Below are 16897 nucleotides of genomic sequence, written 5' to 3'. Positions count from 1 at the left end.
GCATATGAAGGCCTGAATATAGATGGGAGTTTGTATGACCCCATTGCCATGGTCAAGCCGCTTCCTGGTGAGATCTGGACTGATTGTATGAGGTGCCACAACTTGTTATAGAATGCATAAGGCCACAATCACAATCACTTCTTAGTGCCCTCTCTGCTGTAGTGGAGCCCAGTCTAAGCCTTTGCATCCTTGAGCTCCAGGTAATGAAACAGGTTGGACAATGGCTAGAGTGCAGGTGATATAAAGGTAAAAGGTAAGGAAAAGGACCCCTGGATGGTTAAGTCCAGTCAAAGTCAACTATGGGGTACACTACTCATTTCACTTCAGGTTGAGGGAGCTGGTGTTTGTTCAGATAGCTTTCTGAGTCATGTGACCAGCATGACTAAACTGCTTCTGGCACAACGGAACACCGTGACAGATGCCAGAGTGCATGGAAAGGCTGTTTACCTTCCTGCCACAGTGGTATTTATTTATCTACTTGCACTGGTGTGCTTTTGAACTGCTAGGTTGGCAGAAGCTGGGACAGAGCAACGAGAACTCACCCCATCGCACAGATTCGAACCACAGCGCCACCTGCCCCCTAGGCGATATAAAACCCACTAGGAGGTCAAACAAGCATCACTTAGAGCACATAATCACACCGAATGCATGGCAATAGTTGTGACAAAAAAGGCTTACTTTGCTGTCTCCACTGCATCCTTGAGTTCAGTGGAGTCATTCTAGGTTGTAGGGAACCTCTTTTTGTTAGGATACTACTTTTGCTAAGCTTAACCAAGCTGCCCTACATCTGATTTCAGAAATGGCATCAGGTGTGGGGCAGATAAAGGTGCAGCAAAACACAGTTTGCAGAGACTACAAACCAGGGTATTACTAGTGCTTGCAATCTCCTTACATCAGAGGTCGGCAACCTTATCGAAGGATGGGCCGGTCGAGGCTCCGTCCGTCGGAGGATGGGCCAGAGCATGTGCTTCTGGGTTAGAGGTGCGCCCGGAATGCACTGGGAATAGCGTGTATGCATGCGCACGTGCGCTTCTCCATCCCGCATGCATGTGCACACGCTATTTCCAGTACACATCCAGGTTGGAGGAGTGCCTGTGTGCATGCGCACGGGCGCCATCAACCTGGAAGTCAGTCCCCGCGCCGCACCAGTAGGAGCAGGTGTGGTGGTGGCAGGGGTTGCCATCGGCCGGTTAGACAAGCCTCATGGGCCGCTACCAGCCCATGGGCCTTAGGTTGCTGACCCCCGCCTTACATAGCTGGTACATCTCAAGTCTAGATTACTGAAATGCAGTCTCTATTGGTCTGTCCTTAAGGTTTGTCTGGAAGTTGCAATTAGTGCAAAATGCAATCACCAGGTTATTTTGCAGGGTGGCCTATAGTCAGCATGTATCTTGCCCTGCATAAAGAATAAAATTGGCTGCCTATATGCTACTAGGCCAAGTTTAAGGTTTTGATTGATAAAGCTTAGGATCAGATTATCTTCCAGGCTGCCCAATCTGAAATCTTATTTGACTAAAATACAATGGTTAGGATTAAGAACCTGGTATTTAATCCAGAAGCAGATTTTCTGCTGCTCATTTTCCTGCTGCTGCTCATTTTCCTGCTGCTTCTCAAATCAAGCTCTGCTACTGAACTCATAATCAGAGATTGGCTGAGCACTCAGGCCAAAGGGGCTATAGGAGTCTGCCCTTAGCAAAAGAGAAGCAGCATAACTGTGCTTCCTCCTTTCTAACCCACCGAACACCATTATTCACTTTAGAGGCACAGCTCAGCTGAAACATGGCAAAGACATAATCAATGGGGAAGAAGAAGAAGAAAAGCAGGCCATTCTCTATCCATAATTTAATACCACTGAATTTGTCCAGCCTAGTTCACTCAAAAGGTTAAGCCATGGATTGCTTAATCAATACGTGGCTTGCCTGAACACCCTGATATAGCCCAGCAAACTAGTAATGGTTTGTTTTCTGACAATGATGTGAAGCCATAGTTTGGCTTTGACTTTCTAATGCGCTTAACCATAGTTTATTTGTCCACCCCATTCCAAATGCTTGTCAAGCTACAAAGGCACAAGGCAAAAGCAATTTGAAAACAAGCCATGCTTTTGCTTGTTTACTAATTTGAGAGACAACTAGTGGTTTGTTGAACCACAGTTTAAGCTTTTTGTATGAACACAGATTCTGTCTTACACCAAGCAGCTTGAGCTGTTGGAGAAAACTCTTTGGATCCAGAAGTATCTGGATGCCCACACCCTTATTTTTCACAGGAACAGGAGGGGTTTAATCAAGAGCAAGTCCCTTTCCTGCCCCCAGAATGCACATTTTGCCACCTTCCTCATCCACACATAGATGTGGCATTTAGACCCACAAAGCTTTACATAATCTTCTCTACCAGGATGAGCTACATGTATTTGCATAAACTGACAAAAATTTAAAAAGCTAAGTACAACTGTAACCCCTTTTAATTTTCAGCAATTTTTCATTTTTCTCCCTTAGAGTGTGAAGGTATTTCCCCCTCTAATATAGACATTACCGAGACAGCAGTCAACATAGTTTGACGAAAAAGCACGCCAGTGCTAATCCTTAAACTACCCATTAGGCACTTAAACAGGGGTAGGGATGCAATCTTTAAAAAAAAAAAAAAAAAAAAAAAACGGACAGGAAGTTTCACTGAAGTTTCATCTTAATTTCCAATTATAATTATAATTTATTCAGACAAATCATCCAGAACTAACAAAAAAGATAAAGACACTCAATACAACAACTCTATTATCAGCAGTCCGTTTCATTTTGTTTTGTAAGCTAGGCACTGTGAATCCAAGAGTACAACGTTGTGTGGATGAAATATCAAGATAAAGGCTACGCTACCTTTCAAGTTGGTCCACTGAAAGGCATCTTTTCAAGAGTCAATGTTGTGTTTTTAGGTATATGTGCTGGGAACCAAACAAGAGTCTGTCTGAACACAGGAGCTATGAAGACTTTATTTTTAAGTTGCTGAGCTGGAGTCCAAGAATTGTGTTGCAGTTCTCCTTGCGCACTTTTCTTCTTCACAAAAAAACTTTTTATTGTGCTTTAGTAGAAGGTCAATGGCTATCACTTCACTACTTGAGCACAATGGTGAATTGAAACAAGAACTCATAGCTGTTTGGACCGACAAAGCTACCAGTATGTCTAAGCCAATAAAGCGATTTGTTCATTAAAGCTACTAATAAAGCAACCTTTTGTTAGTCTATGAAACATCAGAAGCCTCAGAGAATGCATCTAACTGCAATATTTCTGGCTTTCCCACAAACTCTAGAAACGTCTCTTAAAACAAGTTCAAGGCTTAGTATTTTGATTTTCATATAGGTTGAACACACTACTTGCATTTAATAATGCCATGTTCATGTGACAGAAAGCCAGGTTAAGGCACAGCTAAAATGCAAAAGCTGTCAATAAAGCCAACAACAGTAACAACGTATACTTTTGAAACAGAGTAAATAAAATTACATGACTCTAAAAAAGGAGCAAGCGTTTGATAAGGGACGCACTAACAGCACCCATGATGCTGCTTGACCAAGTTGTGGGTGTCTGTTTACTGGGCCAAGAGGTAGGAGTCAACTTGCTTCATTCCAGTTAAGTTTAACACTGGCAGCTTTCTGGATTTTGCCCATCCTGTATTTGTTGACTGACAATATAAGCCAATAGGATACCCTCTATTTTAATGCATTTCTAACTACCCTTTGAAAGCCACTCCCCCTAGATCTTAGGACACTTTCCTTATGCATATTTTCCTCAGTTCATGGTCCATGGTCCATTGGTCATCTATAAAAGAACCAGAGCACTCCCCAGAATTAAGATTAAACTCGGGATTAAGAGCTCTCCCCAGAATGTAACTAACATGTAGCCTAGTCCTCAAAAGGGTATGCCATAATAAATCTGCTAGTCTTTTAAGGTGCTAAAAGACTTTGTGTTGTTTTTGCTCCCCTCTGGAAGCTATTATTAAACAGGATAGTAAGGCTATCCTCCCAACCTCACATTCGTTATGCAGGCATACATCATAATGTAAATACACTGATAATCAATTCTTGGTTGATTGGGGTGGGGCAGATGTGACAGAAAAATAAGAGGGATGTGTGAAAAAATCACTATGCAGAATCTAGAAAATTAATGGAGAATAACAGGATGTAGCAGGGCCTGGGAGAGAGAGAAATATAGGAGCATGCATGGAACGTTACGAAATAATACAAACCAAGAGGAAGAGCTAAATGGTCTCAACCAACAAGTTATTTGCTGCACTGTAGATTCAACTGATCTACAAAGGCCACAGTCCAATGCACATTTAATAGGGATCAAGTCCCACTGAATTTATTTCTAAATGAGTAGGAACAAAACTGAGCACCAAGACAAAAACATAGGTGCAGACTGTGGGTTGTTTCGTACATGTATGTGTATCACTCAATTACTAATCCAAATGCTACACCTTCAGATTGTTTAGAATTATAAGACTGAGGCTAACCTCCACTTCAGGCTATTCTCTCCCTTCTTCTGTTATGTTTTTGAGTTTCTAAGTCCCTCTGAGTTCAATAGCACTGTCTCCCAGATATGTGAGTATATGACTGCTGCCTTAAATAGTCAAAGGGCAACACAATGAGAAATATTTTTTTTATGGCATGAACTTTTGGAAACTCATCAGATGCACAGTAGTCATCTAAGAATGATGTATACCCAGAGTGAAAGGGGGTACAGATTCCTCCAAAATAAATAACAAAAGGAAGATCAAACAATGCAAGAGAAATAGCATTAGGTGTATCATAGCAATATGCAGCAGTTCACAAATTAATACAGAACTTAAGCTACTGGTGATAAACTGATATAGCAAGATTGAATCCTGTACACATACTTAAAACAGAGACAATTATGTTTGGGAGTGTACTAGTCATTTCCAGAGTTTGTTTAGACCAAGGTTCACACTGTCAATTTTCCCTCTGAACCTTTTCTGTTGGAATATGGCAAAAATTAATATTTATTATGCAAGACTGAAATTCTCTCCCTATGATTCCTGAGCATTATTAATTTTAATGTCAGATTTGTGTCATAGTGAGACGTTTCATCTTTTTGTTCGCAGGATACTTGCCCACTAGCATGACTGCTTCATTCATCTAATGAAACGGACTCTTGGTCCACAAAAGCTTGACACAAAAAACTTTTAAGGTGCCAGAAGACTGTTTCTATTGCAAGAGACTAACTTGGCTATCCCCTACAGAAGTTATCAAGTAGTTTCATTGCATAGGAGGACAGTCAGAATTTCAGATAAAGTGGTACCTCGAGTTACATAGGCTTCAGGTTACATACGCTTCAAGTTACAGACTCCGCTAACCCAGAAATAGTACCTCGGGTTAAGAACTTTGCTTCAGGATGAGAACAGAAATCATGCTCCGGCGGCATGGCAGCAGCAGGAGGCCCCATTAGCTAAAGTGGTGCTTCAGGTTAAGAACAGTTTCAGGTTAAGAACGGATCTCCAGAACGAATTAAGTACTTAACCCGAGGTACCACTGCACACCAGAATGGTGTTTACATGAACGTACAGCAACAGGAAGCAAATATTGGACACACCACATGAATTTCAATAAGAGTTCTGATGGCAAAGCTATATATAATATGTTGAAGTTTGGACTGCAAGAACATTAACACTACTAAAATGCTGGATTTGTTTTATTGACGAGTTCAGCCACCTGTTTAATACTTCACAGAAATGCCATACTTCTATACCAGAAATCGAATAATAATTAAATTAGCCATTTAAATGGCTGTTTGTGAACAACTGAGCTTTTTTTTTTTTTTTTTTTTAACTGACTACAAAGAATAGCACTACAACACAGAGGATACCATTCCTGCAACATCCAAGCAGGAAGCAGATCCAGTAGAAATCCAGGTTTAGGTGACCACTCAGGGATGCTTCCTATAAGGTACTGCATTTTTATAATCCTGAAGTTTAGCAGCTGGCTTTGTGCAAGACACTACTCTCAGCATTAGGTACCTCACACACTTAGGCAACTAAAATACTAGCTGTTGCTTTGAAAGAATACAAAGATGCAAAAGTAACAAATGCATTCCTTTTTTAAATGCAGTTTTTTCAACAACGAAAAGTCACATGAACACAAACTAAAGCAAATTAGTTCTAATTTACACCAATTTCCTGCTTATTCGCACTTTCATACCCACAATACTTAGTCTCTTGCCATCCACTTCAACTACAAATCAAACCTTAATCAAAGACAAATTCTCCAACTTAGTTTCACTTTAAATAGTATTAGTTTCTGGGCCTTTTTTTACCCCCAAAGAGGCAACTTTTGCTTCCAGGCCTTTCCCATCTCACTGCATATGCTGTTCTTGGCAAGCTTCCAGCTTTGCTCTAAAAGCAGTCTTGGCTATATTTTTCCCTCCAGCGAAGTGCTTGGACAGCTCTGGATTTTCCCTTTTCTGAAAAAGGGAGGGGGGAAATGGCCTATAAATACAATTTGTCTTGCCTTCTATAAAGGCAAGAGGAAACGTTAAAGAAAATACATAGCTAAAAATAAATCTTGAATACCTGTAAAAGTAATGGCAGAGTGAGAAACAAGTGCCTCACATTGTCCTGAGTTGTAAAAAGAACAGAAGTAAGCCACTAAGCATGCCACAAATACACACTGGCTAAATAATAATAAAAAGTAGAAGAGACTTATCCACACCCTCAGGAAACAGGATAAAACTGTTTTTGAACCGCATAGTGAGTAGTGGATCATGTCTGCACCACACTTGGTCTCCACAAGTCTGACAACGTCTAAATGGCATGTATTCCCCTCTGTGTATTTTCAGGAATATATTTGTAGAAATTCACTCAAAAGCGGATGTCGTATCAAATACAAGGACACCTGGGGCAGAGAAAGAGGGATCCTCCTTCCCACACATTGATTAGGAAGAGTTTTCTGAACGCAGGAAAACACCCAGGGCTTCACACATTGCGGCTGGGTGAATAGCAAAGTAAAGAACAACATATGGATACAGTTTTTAGAGCTAAAAGATTTTTTAAATCTCCCTGAGATTTAACTGAAGAGAAGTTACATCAGGCTAGACAAATGGTCCATGTAACTGGGTAAGTAGCACAGAGTGATTGCAAAAGAAGGTTTAGACCGTAACAATGAATATGCAGAAACACCACAGCTCCACAGCTGTATTTCATTGCTTTGTAACATATTCAATACCTCCTCATTAAGTCTTGAGAAATGGAAGAGATTCAATCTCATCAGGAAATACAGAACGATAATTAGTAAGCATAAAAAGAAAACAAACTATTAGCTGTAGAAAACACCTATCTTAGGTCACATAACAGAAAAGGCCTTCATATTTCACAAGTAGACTAAAAAAATGGAACACCAAATTTCATCATTATTACACACAAGAGGTCAAGCTCTCTACTTAACCCCAGACTTCTGCACAGAGCCAGACTGGGGCTACAATCTAACACAAAAGCCCACTAAAGTCAGTAGACTTAAGTGTAACTAGCTCTGGAATGGATTGTGACCAATAAATTTGGTTTCAAATCATGCCATTGAAAGGTGTTTCACATTTTTGTTCTAGGAAAGCACTGGGGGATACACGTGGCCTCCCATGAGTTGCTGGCTTCCCCCTGCCATGATCCCTGATCAATGTCCATGCCAGGACTGATAGGAATAGGAGTCCAACAAAATAAAGAAGTCCATGGGTTCCCCATCCCTGTTTTTGGAATAAGCCTAAGGAGCAGTAGTGAAACCATTGTTCCCCATAAAACTTTTCTCACAATGAGCTGCAATATAAGAACAACTGCACAATGAGGCAGTGACGTAGGTTTGCTGGAAAGCTTGGATTAGGGTAATTTGTATCAGAAAATTTTGTTTGGATTTTTAAAAATGTGTGATGCCCTAGAGTAATCCAATTAAGCCTGTTTACTTTACTTGTACTTAGTAACCAAAGCTAAAAATATTGAAAATGCCAACCTTAGCTGATATTTATTTAAAACTTGCATCCTTTATTTGTTACTAAAGCTAACGCTATTCTAGGCTGCATCAACAGAAGTATAATGTCCCAATCAAGAGAAGTCATAGTACAGCTCTATTCTGCCTTGGAAAGACCACAACTGGAGAACTGCATCTAGTTCTGGGCGCCACAATTTAAGGAGGATATTGACAAGCAGAGTATGACCAAGATAATAATAGGGTCTGTAAACCAAGTTTGACGTGGAATGGTTGGGGAGTTGAGTATGTTTAGCCTGGTAAAGGAGGTAGGATACCCATCTTCCAATAGCTAAAGGGCTGTCGCATGGAGGATAGAGCAAGCTTGTTTAGTCCTGCTCTGGAGGGTAGGACCCAGACCAATAGATTCAAGTTACAAGAAAAGAGATTCTGACTAAACATCAGAAGGAACTTTCTGACAGTAAGAGTTGTTTGACAGAGGAACAGACTTCTACAAGAACTTCCTTGGAGCTTTAAAGCAGAGGTTGGGTGGGTCATCTGCCAGGTATGATTTAGTCAAGAATCCTGCATTGCAGGGGGTTGGTCTAGATGACCCTCAGGGTAGCTTCCAGCTTTACAATTCTATGATTCTATGAATTTATGAAATGGGAAATGTCCCATTAAAAAATTAAAACTTGTACACCCCACAAGCATGCAGTGAAGACTTTGAAAACAACTTTGCTTAGTTACCCCTGCAATATTTGATTACATGAAGTGCAACCCTCAGCATCCCTCAGAAGCAAGCCCTACTGGTTTCAGTGGTACATGTACTTGGGGCTGCAGTCCTAGATCACAAGATTGCTCACCATTCTTGAACTTCTCATTAAGGAAGAGATGCTAAGCTTACAAGGATCTCCAAGAAGCTCCATGAAATCAAAACACATACTTGGGTAGTGTAATCCATCACCTTATCTCCTACAAATCCTTTACTGCTGGGACTCAGCATGACAATAATGATATTTTCATTGATCAAGAAAGTTAAGTAGTTATTTTCAAAGAACTTCCCACATTATTTCAAAATCATTCTTAAGTTGGAACAATTATTTTAGAATCCAAAACTTTATCCAAATAACAGTGTTTTCAATTAGGTTTTCCATTCGTACATTTATCACAGGTTAATGCCATCTACCATTATGTTGCCACTCATCGAGTTCTGTGATGGCTATTGTTTACTTTTCTAAAAATTTAGTTATCTCCCTTTTGCTACTTTATGTCTAGTACTACTTTCAGTATCACTTCTGTTTAGGAATTTACTACATACAAGTATACTCAGCAAATTTACAGGGGAGGGGAATATTTTTTTAAAGGGTTTTAACCAGAGACAAAGAAGAGCATTTTACTCTCCTGCTACATATCCATTCAATATATATCACTACTTTATAAGAGACTCTGAAGTCAGCTAAGGTTTCCAAATATTCTGCCTGCATTAAGAATGCAGCTGAAAGGGGCTTTTCTTCCTGATACTCCTACCAAGATCTAAAGGCTACTGTATGGCTGAGCAGCAGAACTGAGAGTGGTTAGGATCCTTCTTCACAGCTCCTTTTCTCGCACTGCAACCTGAAGTATCACAAAATGAGAACATGAACCATACCACAAAAAGGAATGGTGAAAGGGATCTGTCAACAGCAAATCAATATGAAACGTTGACAGAGGAACAAAATTAATGCTGTAGAATTCATTCCTTGAAGAATCTGAAGGCAAGATTTCCAAGCCTAAATAATTGAAAAGACTACCTGAATCTCTTCTACCTGGAGTCTCTGGTCTACAAAAGTACAGTAATATACTTACTGCTTATACCTGTCTCAATTCACACACTAGAAGAATGGTCTCATCGAAAACCTGAACTCCTAGAACCTATTATGTCTTCAACAATGCAAGTTTAAAAAGCAGAGCAATGTTGTAAAGCTAAGCACTCTATAGAAAGTTATTGAAATGGGATAGACAGCCAGCTAGACAACCTCATTTTGCCCCATTTATGCATATGTGATATAGTGCAGCCTTTAATTACATGATTACATATTACTTTAGCTATACAACTCCTACATTGTTCAACATTCAGGATAGGCAGTGTTTATAAACATATCTGCATATTAGTGAGGCTGTTTTAGGACACCTCCCTTGTTTGCTGTAGAAGCAGACGTTCAGAAACAGTAAGCAGAAACTACAAAGCTTCATACTTTAAGCAGATGAATGTCACTTCAGAAAACACACATAAACCACACAAACAGATATATGAATTGAGTTTAAAATATAGTGGATGTTATCCAGCTAAGTCATACTCAGAGTAGACCCCATTAATGCAAAGATAAGCCAAACCTTGACCTGGTGTGAATAAGCAAATGTGCAGGCTCACAGAGAAAAGACAGCAGCTGCTCCTGCCCTCCTTCCCAGGACCTGCTTCAACCCAAGGCTAAGCTGTGGTTTGGTTCAGCATTACTTCCAAATCTGGGCTCATGCCTTGCCTTGCCTCTAAGGTTTGCTCTTCATTTTCTGCTCAAGGTTTCTCTGGACAAGACAAGCCATGAATCTGGGTTCAAACACAACAAACAGATGGACAGATCCATGAAGAAAGTAGTTTACATAGCAAATTCCTCAAGTGATTCCAGTAGTTTTAATCATGCCAAAACAAGTGACTCTTTTTTTGCTATTTATGATGTTGGGCTTAAAGTTGCCAAAATTATATGGTGAGCTATTCACACAAACTGCTTGCTATGTGAAGCTACCTCCGTATGGCTGAGCTATTTAGTTACATGGATATTCAAAATCAGCCATATGAAATGGCAACCATTTCAGAGGCTCTTTCAAGTAACCTCATTGTGGAATCTATAACCTGTGAAGCAGCTCTTAACCACTGAGTGGTAGCTGCAAATGTGGTTCTACCCTGTTACAATCCCCATTTTTCAATCACTTATGAAATATGAATGTCAGACCGGGCACAAAAGGGGAGAAAAGTCAAGAAGAAACCTGTGTACTTCTCCACAAATAGTTATATTGTAAACAGACTATTCTGACAGTTGCCTAACCAAATATTAAGCTGTGTGACATTACCTTCCATAATTAAGGCTGCTGCAGCAGGTGTATTTTGTAGGCTCTTGCAAAAAAAAAAAAGTGGCACAATAAACACGTTAGTCTTCAAGCTACCACTGAACTCTTGCTCTTGCCACAAAAGGCCAACACTGCTACTCTTCTTGAACCTACTGAGAAGGTAATTGCTCAACCCATCCCAAATGTAACTGGGGTGAAACTGTTTGGCTGACAACACTCATACTTAGCCTTAATCCAGAATCAAGAAGATGAAAGACAAAGTGCAAGTCAATGGATGAGGTAGCTTCTGAGAGGGAAAATCTAGAAAGGAAGCAGTAAAAAAACAGTGAAGAGAAGGCATGGCAAAGAACTGACAGAAATTACTTGGAAAGGCCAGAATTTAATGGCTCTTTTGAAATCTCAAAGAATGTAGAAACATGTCATCATCACCATCTCCTAGTAGCAATGGCTTCTTGTCAGCCACGAATATCAGAAGGTAGGATGAATGGGCAGAGCACAAGATGACACAAATGACAATGGCTACATTCCACATTAGTCATATTCAAAGCAGGCTCATTGAAATTAATGAATATGACTAACTTAGGTCCATTAATTTCATGAAGTCTCCTCTAAGTAAAATTCAGTTGCCTATAACCGACAGTCTTTTGAAATAAAGGTTCATTACCTTACTCAGCTTTTTCTTGTGGAATGAACAGGTTTTGATACTAGAAAGACACAAATGAAAAGAAGGGGATATGCTAGCCTAAGTTGACCATAAAGAACTAAAGCCATTTTTAACTTAAAATGTTCTAAGAAAAGTATAAGACTGTGAGCTAACCAATTCTAGGACAAAAATAAATATGCACCAAGTATGTTCTCTTAAATGTGCCATTTATTTTAATAGAATTTACTTTCAGGGAAGTGCTTTTTGGCACCATAATCTAAGACTGAAGTTAAGCACATCAGCAGAAGTGCTACTAAAACACAGATAAACGGAATGAGATGATCCACCAGGTTGTTATATTGTATGTATTGAAGAGGTGAACTAGAGTACAAAATCAACAAATGGTACAAGTCCAGTATAGCATTAACACCTTTAAAACTGTACTGTCCACTACACTTCCTCAGGAACTTAAGAAACCTGTTTTACTAGTAGTTATTTTTAAACAAAGAGTTTGCACAATACAATTACATAGTGAGACAGTGTGCAAAACATAAGCATTAGTGTAGCTCTTTAAAAGTGGCAGAAAATATTCAAAAGTGATACTTCACTGGCTTTACTATATTGAAATGATTGATACAGCAAGAGGACAAGGAAAATAATATGGCCAGGACGTTACAGGGACATGGATAGAGAATGAACCATACTTGATCAAAAACAGGAAAAAACCAAGTGAACAACAGTTCTCCATTGGAAAAACACATTGCAAGATATGTAAATGAAAAAAGCAATGCCAACTGCAGACCCGAAAAGAAGAGAAAGAAAAATAGTGGAAGCATTAAATGAGCTAAGACCTAATGCATAAAACAAATCAACAATTATTTTAAAGTGTGTGATCTCATGTTAGTGACTTTGAAGTTACATTTAACATTAAAGCTGCAATCTATACAAACTGGCCTTGAAGTAAGTCCTGTTTAATTCAATGGGACTTATTTCAGAGCAGAATTTTATTTAATTTTTATTATTTCTTAAGAATGCTTGTTGCCCGCCCCCTTCAGCTCAATGGAGGCCAGTGTGGGGAACAAAATACATATCACATAAAACACAATGGACCATGCAGACAAATTAAAACAATAAAACAAATTAAAACCACACACCAGAGTGACATACCATCCATTAACTGAAACACTAACACCACAGTCCTAACCATTTCTACTCAGAAGTCAGTCCTATTAAATTCAACTGGGCTTACTCCCAAATAAACGGGGATAGGATTGCAATCTTAGGCTACAATCCTAACCCAAACTATGAGGGAATAAGCAACTCCACTGAATGTAACAAGACTTACAAAGTTTGTTCTTGGTGCCAAAATGATAGAAGTGATGGCACCAACTGCACTTCCAAGAGGAGGGCATTCCACAAGTGGGGTGACAGTGCAGGAAAACCTCTCCAGTGGTATGCAGAGAAGGGCATCCTCTGAATATAGGCAGGATGATATAGGGCTGGGGTGGAGAACCTGTGACCCTCAAGATACTATTAGACTACAAATCCCATCAGCCCTAGCTGGGATGAGATGATGAGAGTTGTAGTCCAGCAACACTTGGCAGGCCACAGTTCCCCATCTCTGTTATATGGGAGAGATATTCCTTCAGTTATTCGGATCACAAGTCACTTAGCACTAGCATTTTGAATTCGGCCCAGAATAAAATGGGCAACCAATGTAACTCCTTCAGAGGATAGCACCCTAAGTAATTTTAAAAAGCAAGTTACACTAATTATTAAAACATGGTCACAACAATTTCCATTTATGTTCTGGTATAAAAATGGCAACTGCACGGAGCAATACAAATCATGTTTACTCAGAAGTAAATTCTACTAAATTCCACTGGCAAACCAATCCTAACCCTAGTCATGAAGCAGCAGGTTGTGACAGCAATGCTGCATCTTTAGCCCCACTGCTCATGCAGGCAGGAGCAAAAGGAAGGGAAGGGGGACCCTGTTCCATGCTATGCCTGGCTAGAGATGATGCGAGGATTGGGCCAAATAAGGCCCAATGTCATCAGGTGACTCTAGTGCAGCCAATTCTGCAGGTGACTGTCTATGCAAATCCCCCCAATGTTACTTTTAGTGGAGTTGATTAGATTATTTATACCTCGCCCATCTGGTTTCCCCAGCCGCTCTGGGCGGATTACAGCATATCGAAAAACATAATAAAAACATCAAGCATTAAAAGCCTCCCAATACAGGGCTACCTTCAGATGTCTTCTAAAAGTTGTGTAATTCTTTATCTCCTTGACATATGAAGGGAGGGTGTTCCACAGGGGGGGGGGTGCCACTACCAGGAAGGCCCTTGGTTGTTCTCCAGACACCATAAGGCTAGAACTCCCATCAACCTTAGCCAGCATGGACAATGGTCAGTGATGATATAATTTGTTAGTTCTTAGTTCAACAGCATCTGCAGAGCCACAAGTTCCCTACCCCTCATTTAGGACTTCAGAATATCAACCCAATCCATGTTTATTTTGAAGTCCTCACAGAGTTCAATAGTACCAAATAAATGCTGTAACAATGCAATCCTATGAATGTTTACTCAAAAGTATGTCACGCTGTATTCAACAGTCACATAACGAAAGATATGGCAAGCCAAACATTCCAATACTTGCACCAACCCACTGGTGGATAACAATATGGAGCTAAAGTTTATGCACGTGTGTTGACTATAGTGAGTCTTCTGATACAACTCCTACTATTAAACAGAGAGAGAGAGAGAGAGAGATGAAAATTATGCAGCGTGCTCTTGAACATCAGGCCGACAAGATGATTTTCAAAATATGGGCAGAGTGGGTTTCTTAAATAAAATGTAACTCATATATAGTTATAAACTTAAGGCACCACACACACTTAAACTGCATTAAAACTAACTTAAGATAATTTCTGATATAACTTTGCAATGCAAGTGCAGTGCATATTAAAAATGTACAAAGTGTATTCAAATCTCAGACTTTTCAAGTGCTCAAGACCAATTGAGGCTGAATGAATCCTACCCTTGCCCTGCTTATCTTCAGACCATCCAAACCGGAAGATACACCCAGTACCTCACAGTAGTCAACATCAAGTCCCTGTAAGAAAAACAGGCATATACCTCGTGGAGGGACCAAAAGTATGCAAAACTACTTTTTGTGGCTGGTAAAGGGGGGGGGGCTGCGGAAGAGGGGGTGAAAAAGAGAGAAAGAGTCTTAACACTTGGAGCAAACACGATGTCCGAAGTCGTCCCTTGATTGGCTCTCTCCAGCCCTTCTCTTTTCATTAAGCTACCCAACAAAGCCATTTAAAGCTCCCTTCGAGATGCACCCATCGTTTCCGCCTGACCTCGATGGAGAGATTTCTCGGCCACGGCTAAGAGGGAGGGTCAGTTAGCGCAGCAGACCGTGCAGAGCACCCGGCAACGTGAGGCGCATATGAAACGAGGGGCAGCGGCGGCGGCGGCTGCCCTTCACACCCCACCAAGTGCCGCGCGGGGCACAGCCGAAGCATCCCATTGCCTTTTCCCATCCTTCCCGCTCCCCGCCCCCTTTCCCTTGTTCCAACCGGGAGGAGCGGAGGAGGAGGAGGAGAGAGGGTCGGCATCCACGTGCACCGTCCGCGGAGCCCGGTGGTGGGATGCTGCAGCGGATCGGAGCGACAAACCCACCGCACCTTCCGTCCCACCGGTTGTTACTCACTTCGGGAGGGAGAGTGGAGCGAGAGAGAGGTCGGTCGATCAGCGGAGCCGGGCTGGGTTTCCTGCCGTGACCGTAGCAGACGTGGGGCCGAGAGGAGAGCGTGGCCGCCGGGACCACCGCTGCTTCTTCGCCCGCGGCGTGGCGGGCCGGTGTGGGCTGGGCAGCAAGTTCGACGCGGAGGAGGAGAGTCGGCTCGGGGGTCTCGGAGGCGCACAGCTGGAAGGTGCAGGACGGGTCCTCGCCGGCTCCGGGGGATCCTCGGTCTCAGCAGCAGCAGCAGCAGCGAGCCCGGGGTCGCTTCACATGGAGCCGTCGGCGCCTCCACCTCCTCCAGCACAGCGCTGCCCGCCGCTTCCCCCCGGGGCCGGCGCGGCCACCCCCGGCCTTGGAGGGGGAGGCGGCGAGTGGGTCGGGCCGCGGCCCCAGCCCGGCTCTGGCTCTCATACACTCTCTCCGGGGGTCGCTGCCGCCGAGGGCGCTGCTAGGGCCCCAGCCAGGCAGAGGCAGCGCGGAAGCGGAGCCGGACGGCCAGGCTCAGCGCCGCTCCCGCCCCGCTCCCAGGCATGTGGGTGACTGAGTCTCCGCGCTGGGTCCGGGCGCTCCGCCGAGGGCGGCGGCGGCGGCGGGAGTGTGAGGAGGAGAAGGAGAAAGGAGCGGGGCAAACGAGGAGCCGCTTCTGTTTCAGGAGGGGGAAAGGGGTCAGAGGCTCGCGCGCGCAGCCACGGGACGGTCCGGCTGCCTAGTCGCGCTCGGGAGCCGCTTGTTTTCTGTCCCTCACGCGAGCGCACACAGTCAGCGCTGAGGAGGAGGGAGGAGGAAAAGAAGGGACGGCCCGTCGACGGCGGCGCGGGAAGATGACACCAGCCGTAGCCTGGCAACAGCAACCCCCCTTCACCCGCCGCCGCCGCCTCCCGGTGCGAAGTAATGACGTAGAGGGGTTGCTACGCAGGGTTGGCTAGGGGCGGGGTGCTGATGCTGCGGAACGGTGTCGTCCGGGACACTGGGGTGAGTCGAGGAGGAGAAGACGCCTCGCTCTGCGCAGCCGCAAACTTCGCGGGCGGGGTGGGGGGGGAGATTAACCTCTTCGGCGCCGGACAAGTCTTGGATATTTGAGAGGAGGAGGCTGATAGAAGGCAACGCGACCGTGAGGGACCCTCAGGGACGGCCTGTTGCCGAGATGGTCCCGAGGCTCGTGTATTTAGCTGCCAGGGCAGAGACATGCTCGATGCAAGGCAGCACCTTTAACTCTGGTGTCCGAACTGGATGCAAAATCCCTCTTCAGTCGTGAAGCTTCCCTGTGTGATTCGTCAGCAGCTGTCAGTCTCTGCTACCTCACAGGGCTGTTGTGAAGATAAAAGCATCGGAAGGAAGGGAGTTGGCCACCGAGACAAAGCTTCTCCCCTGTTACCCTCTCCCCACTCCACTGAGAGTGCTTCACTTTGCAAACACTTATAAATTATATGTTCTGGGTATGCAAGGCTCATG

General features: G+C 42.9%; 1 protein-coding gene across 1 annotated transcript in view; it reads right to left on the bottom strand.

Annotated features, from left to right (window-relative positions):
* Positions 1-16262, bottom strand: part of FBXW7 (F-box and WD repeat domain containing 7) — a 115627-nt gene extending 99365 nt beyond the window's left edge. The window contains exon 1 of the mRNA XM_081021357.1: positions 15413-16262. The gene's annotated coding sequence lies outside the window, so the exon portion shown is untranslated. The remainder of the gene's footprint in view (positions 1-15412) is intronic.
* Between the last annotated feature and the right edge of the window lie 635 nt (positions 16263-16897).

The sequence above is a fragment of the Podarcis pityusensis genome (genome assembly GCF_964106645.2).
Source record: "Podarcis pityusensis genome assembly, chromosome: 9".
NCBI lineage: Eukaryota > Metazoa > Chordata > Lepidosauria > Squamata > Lacertidae > Podarcis > Podarcis pityusensis.
The sequence above is the reverse complement of the archived record's forward strand: the minus strand, read 5'-3'. Positions and strand labels throughout refer to the sequence as shown.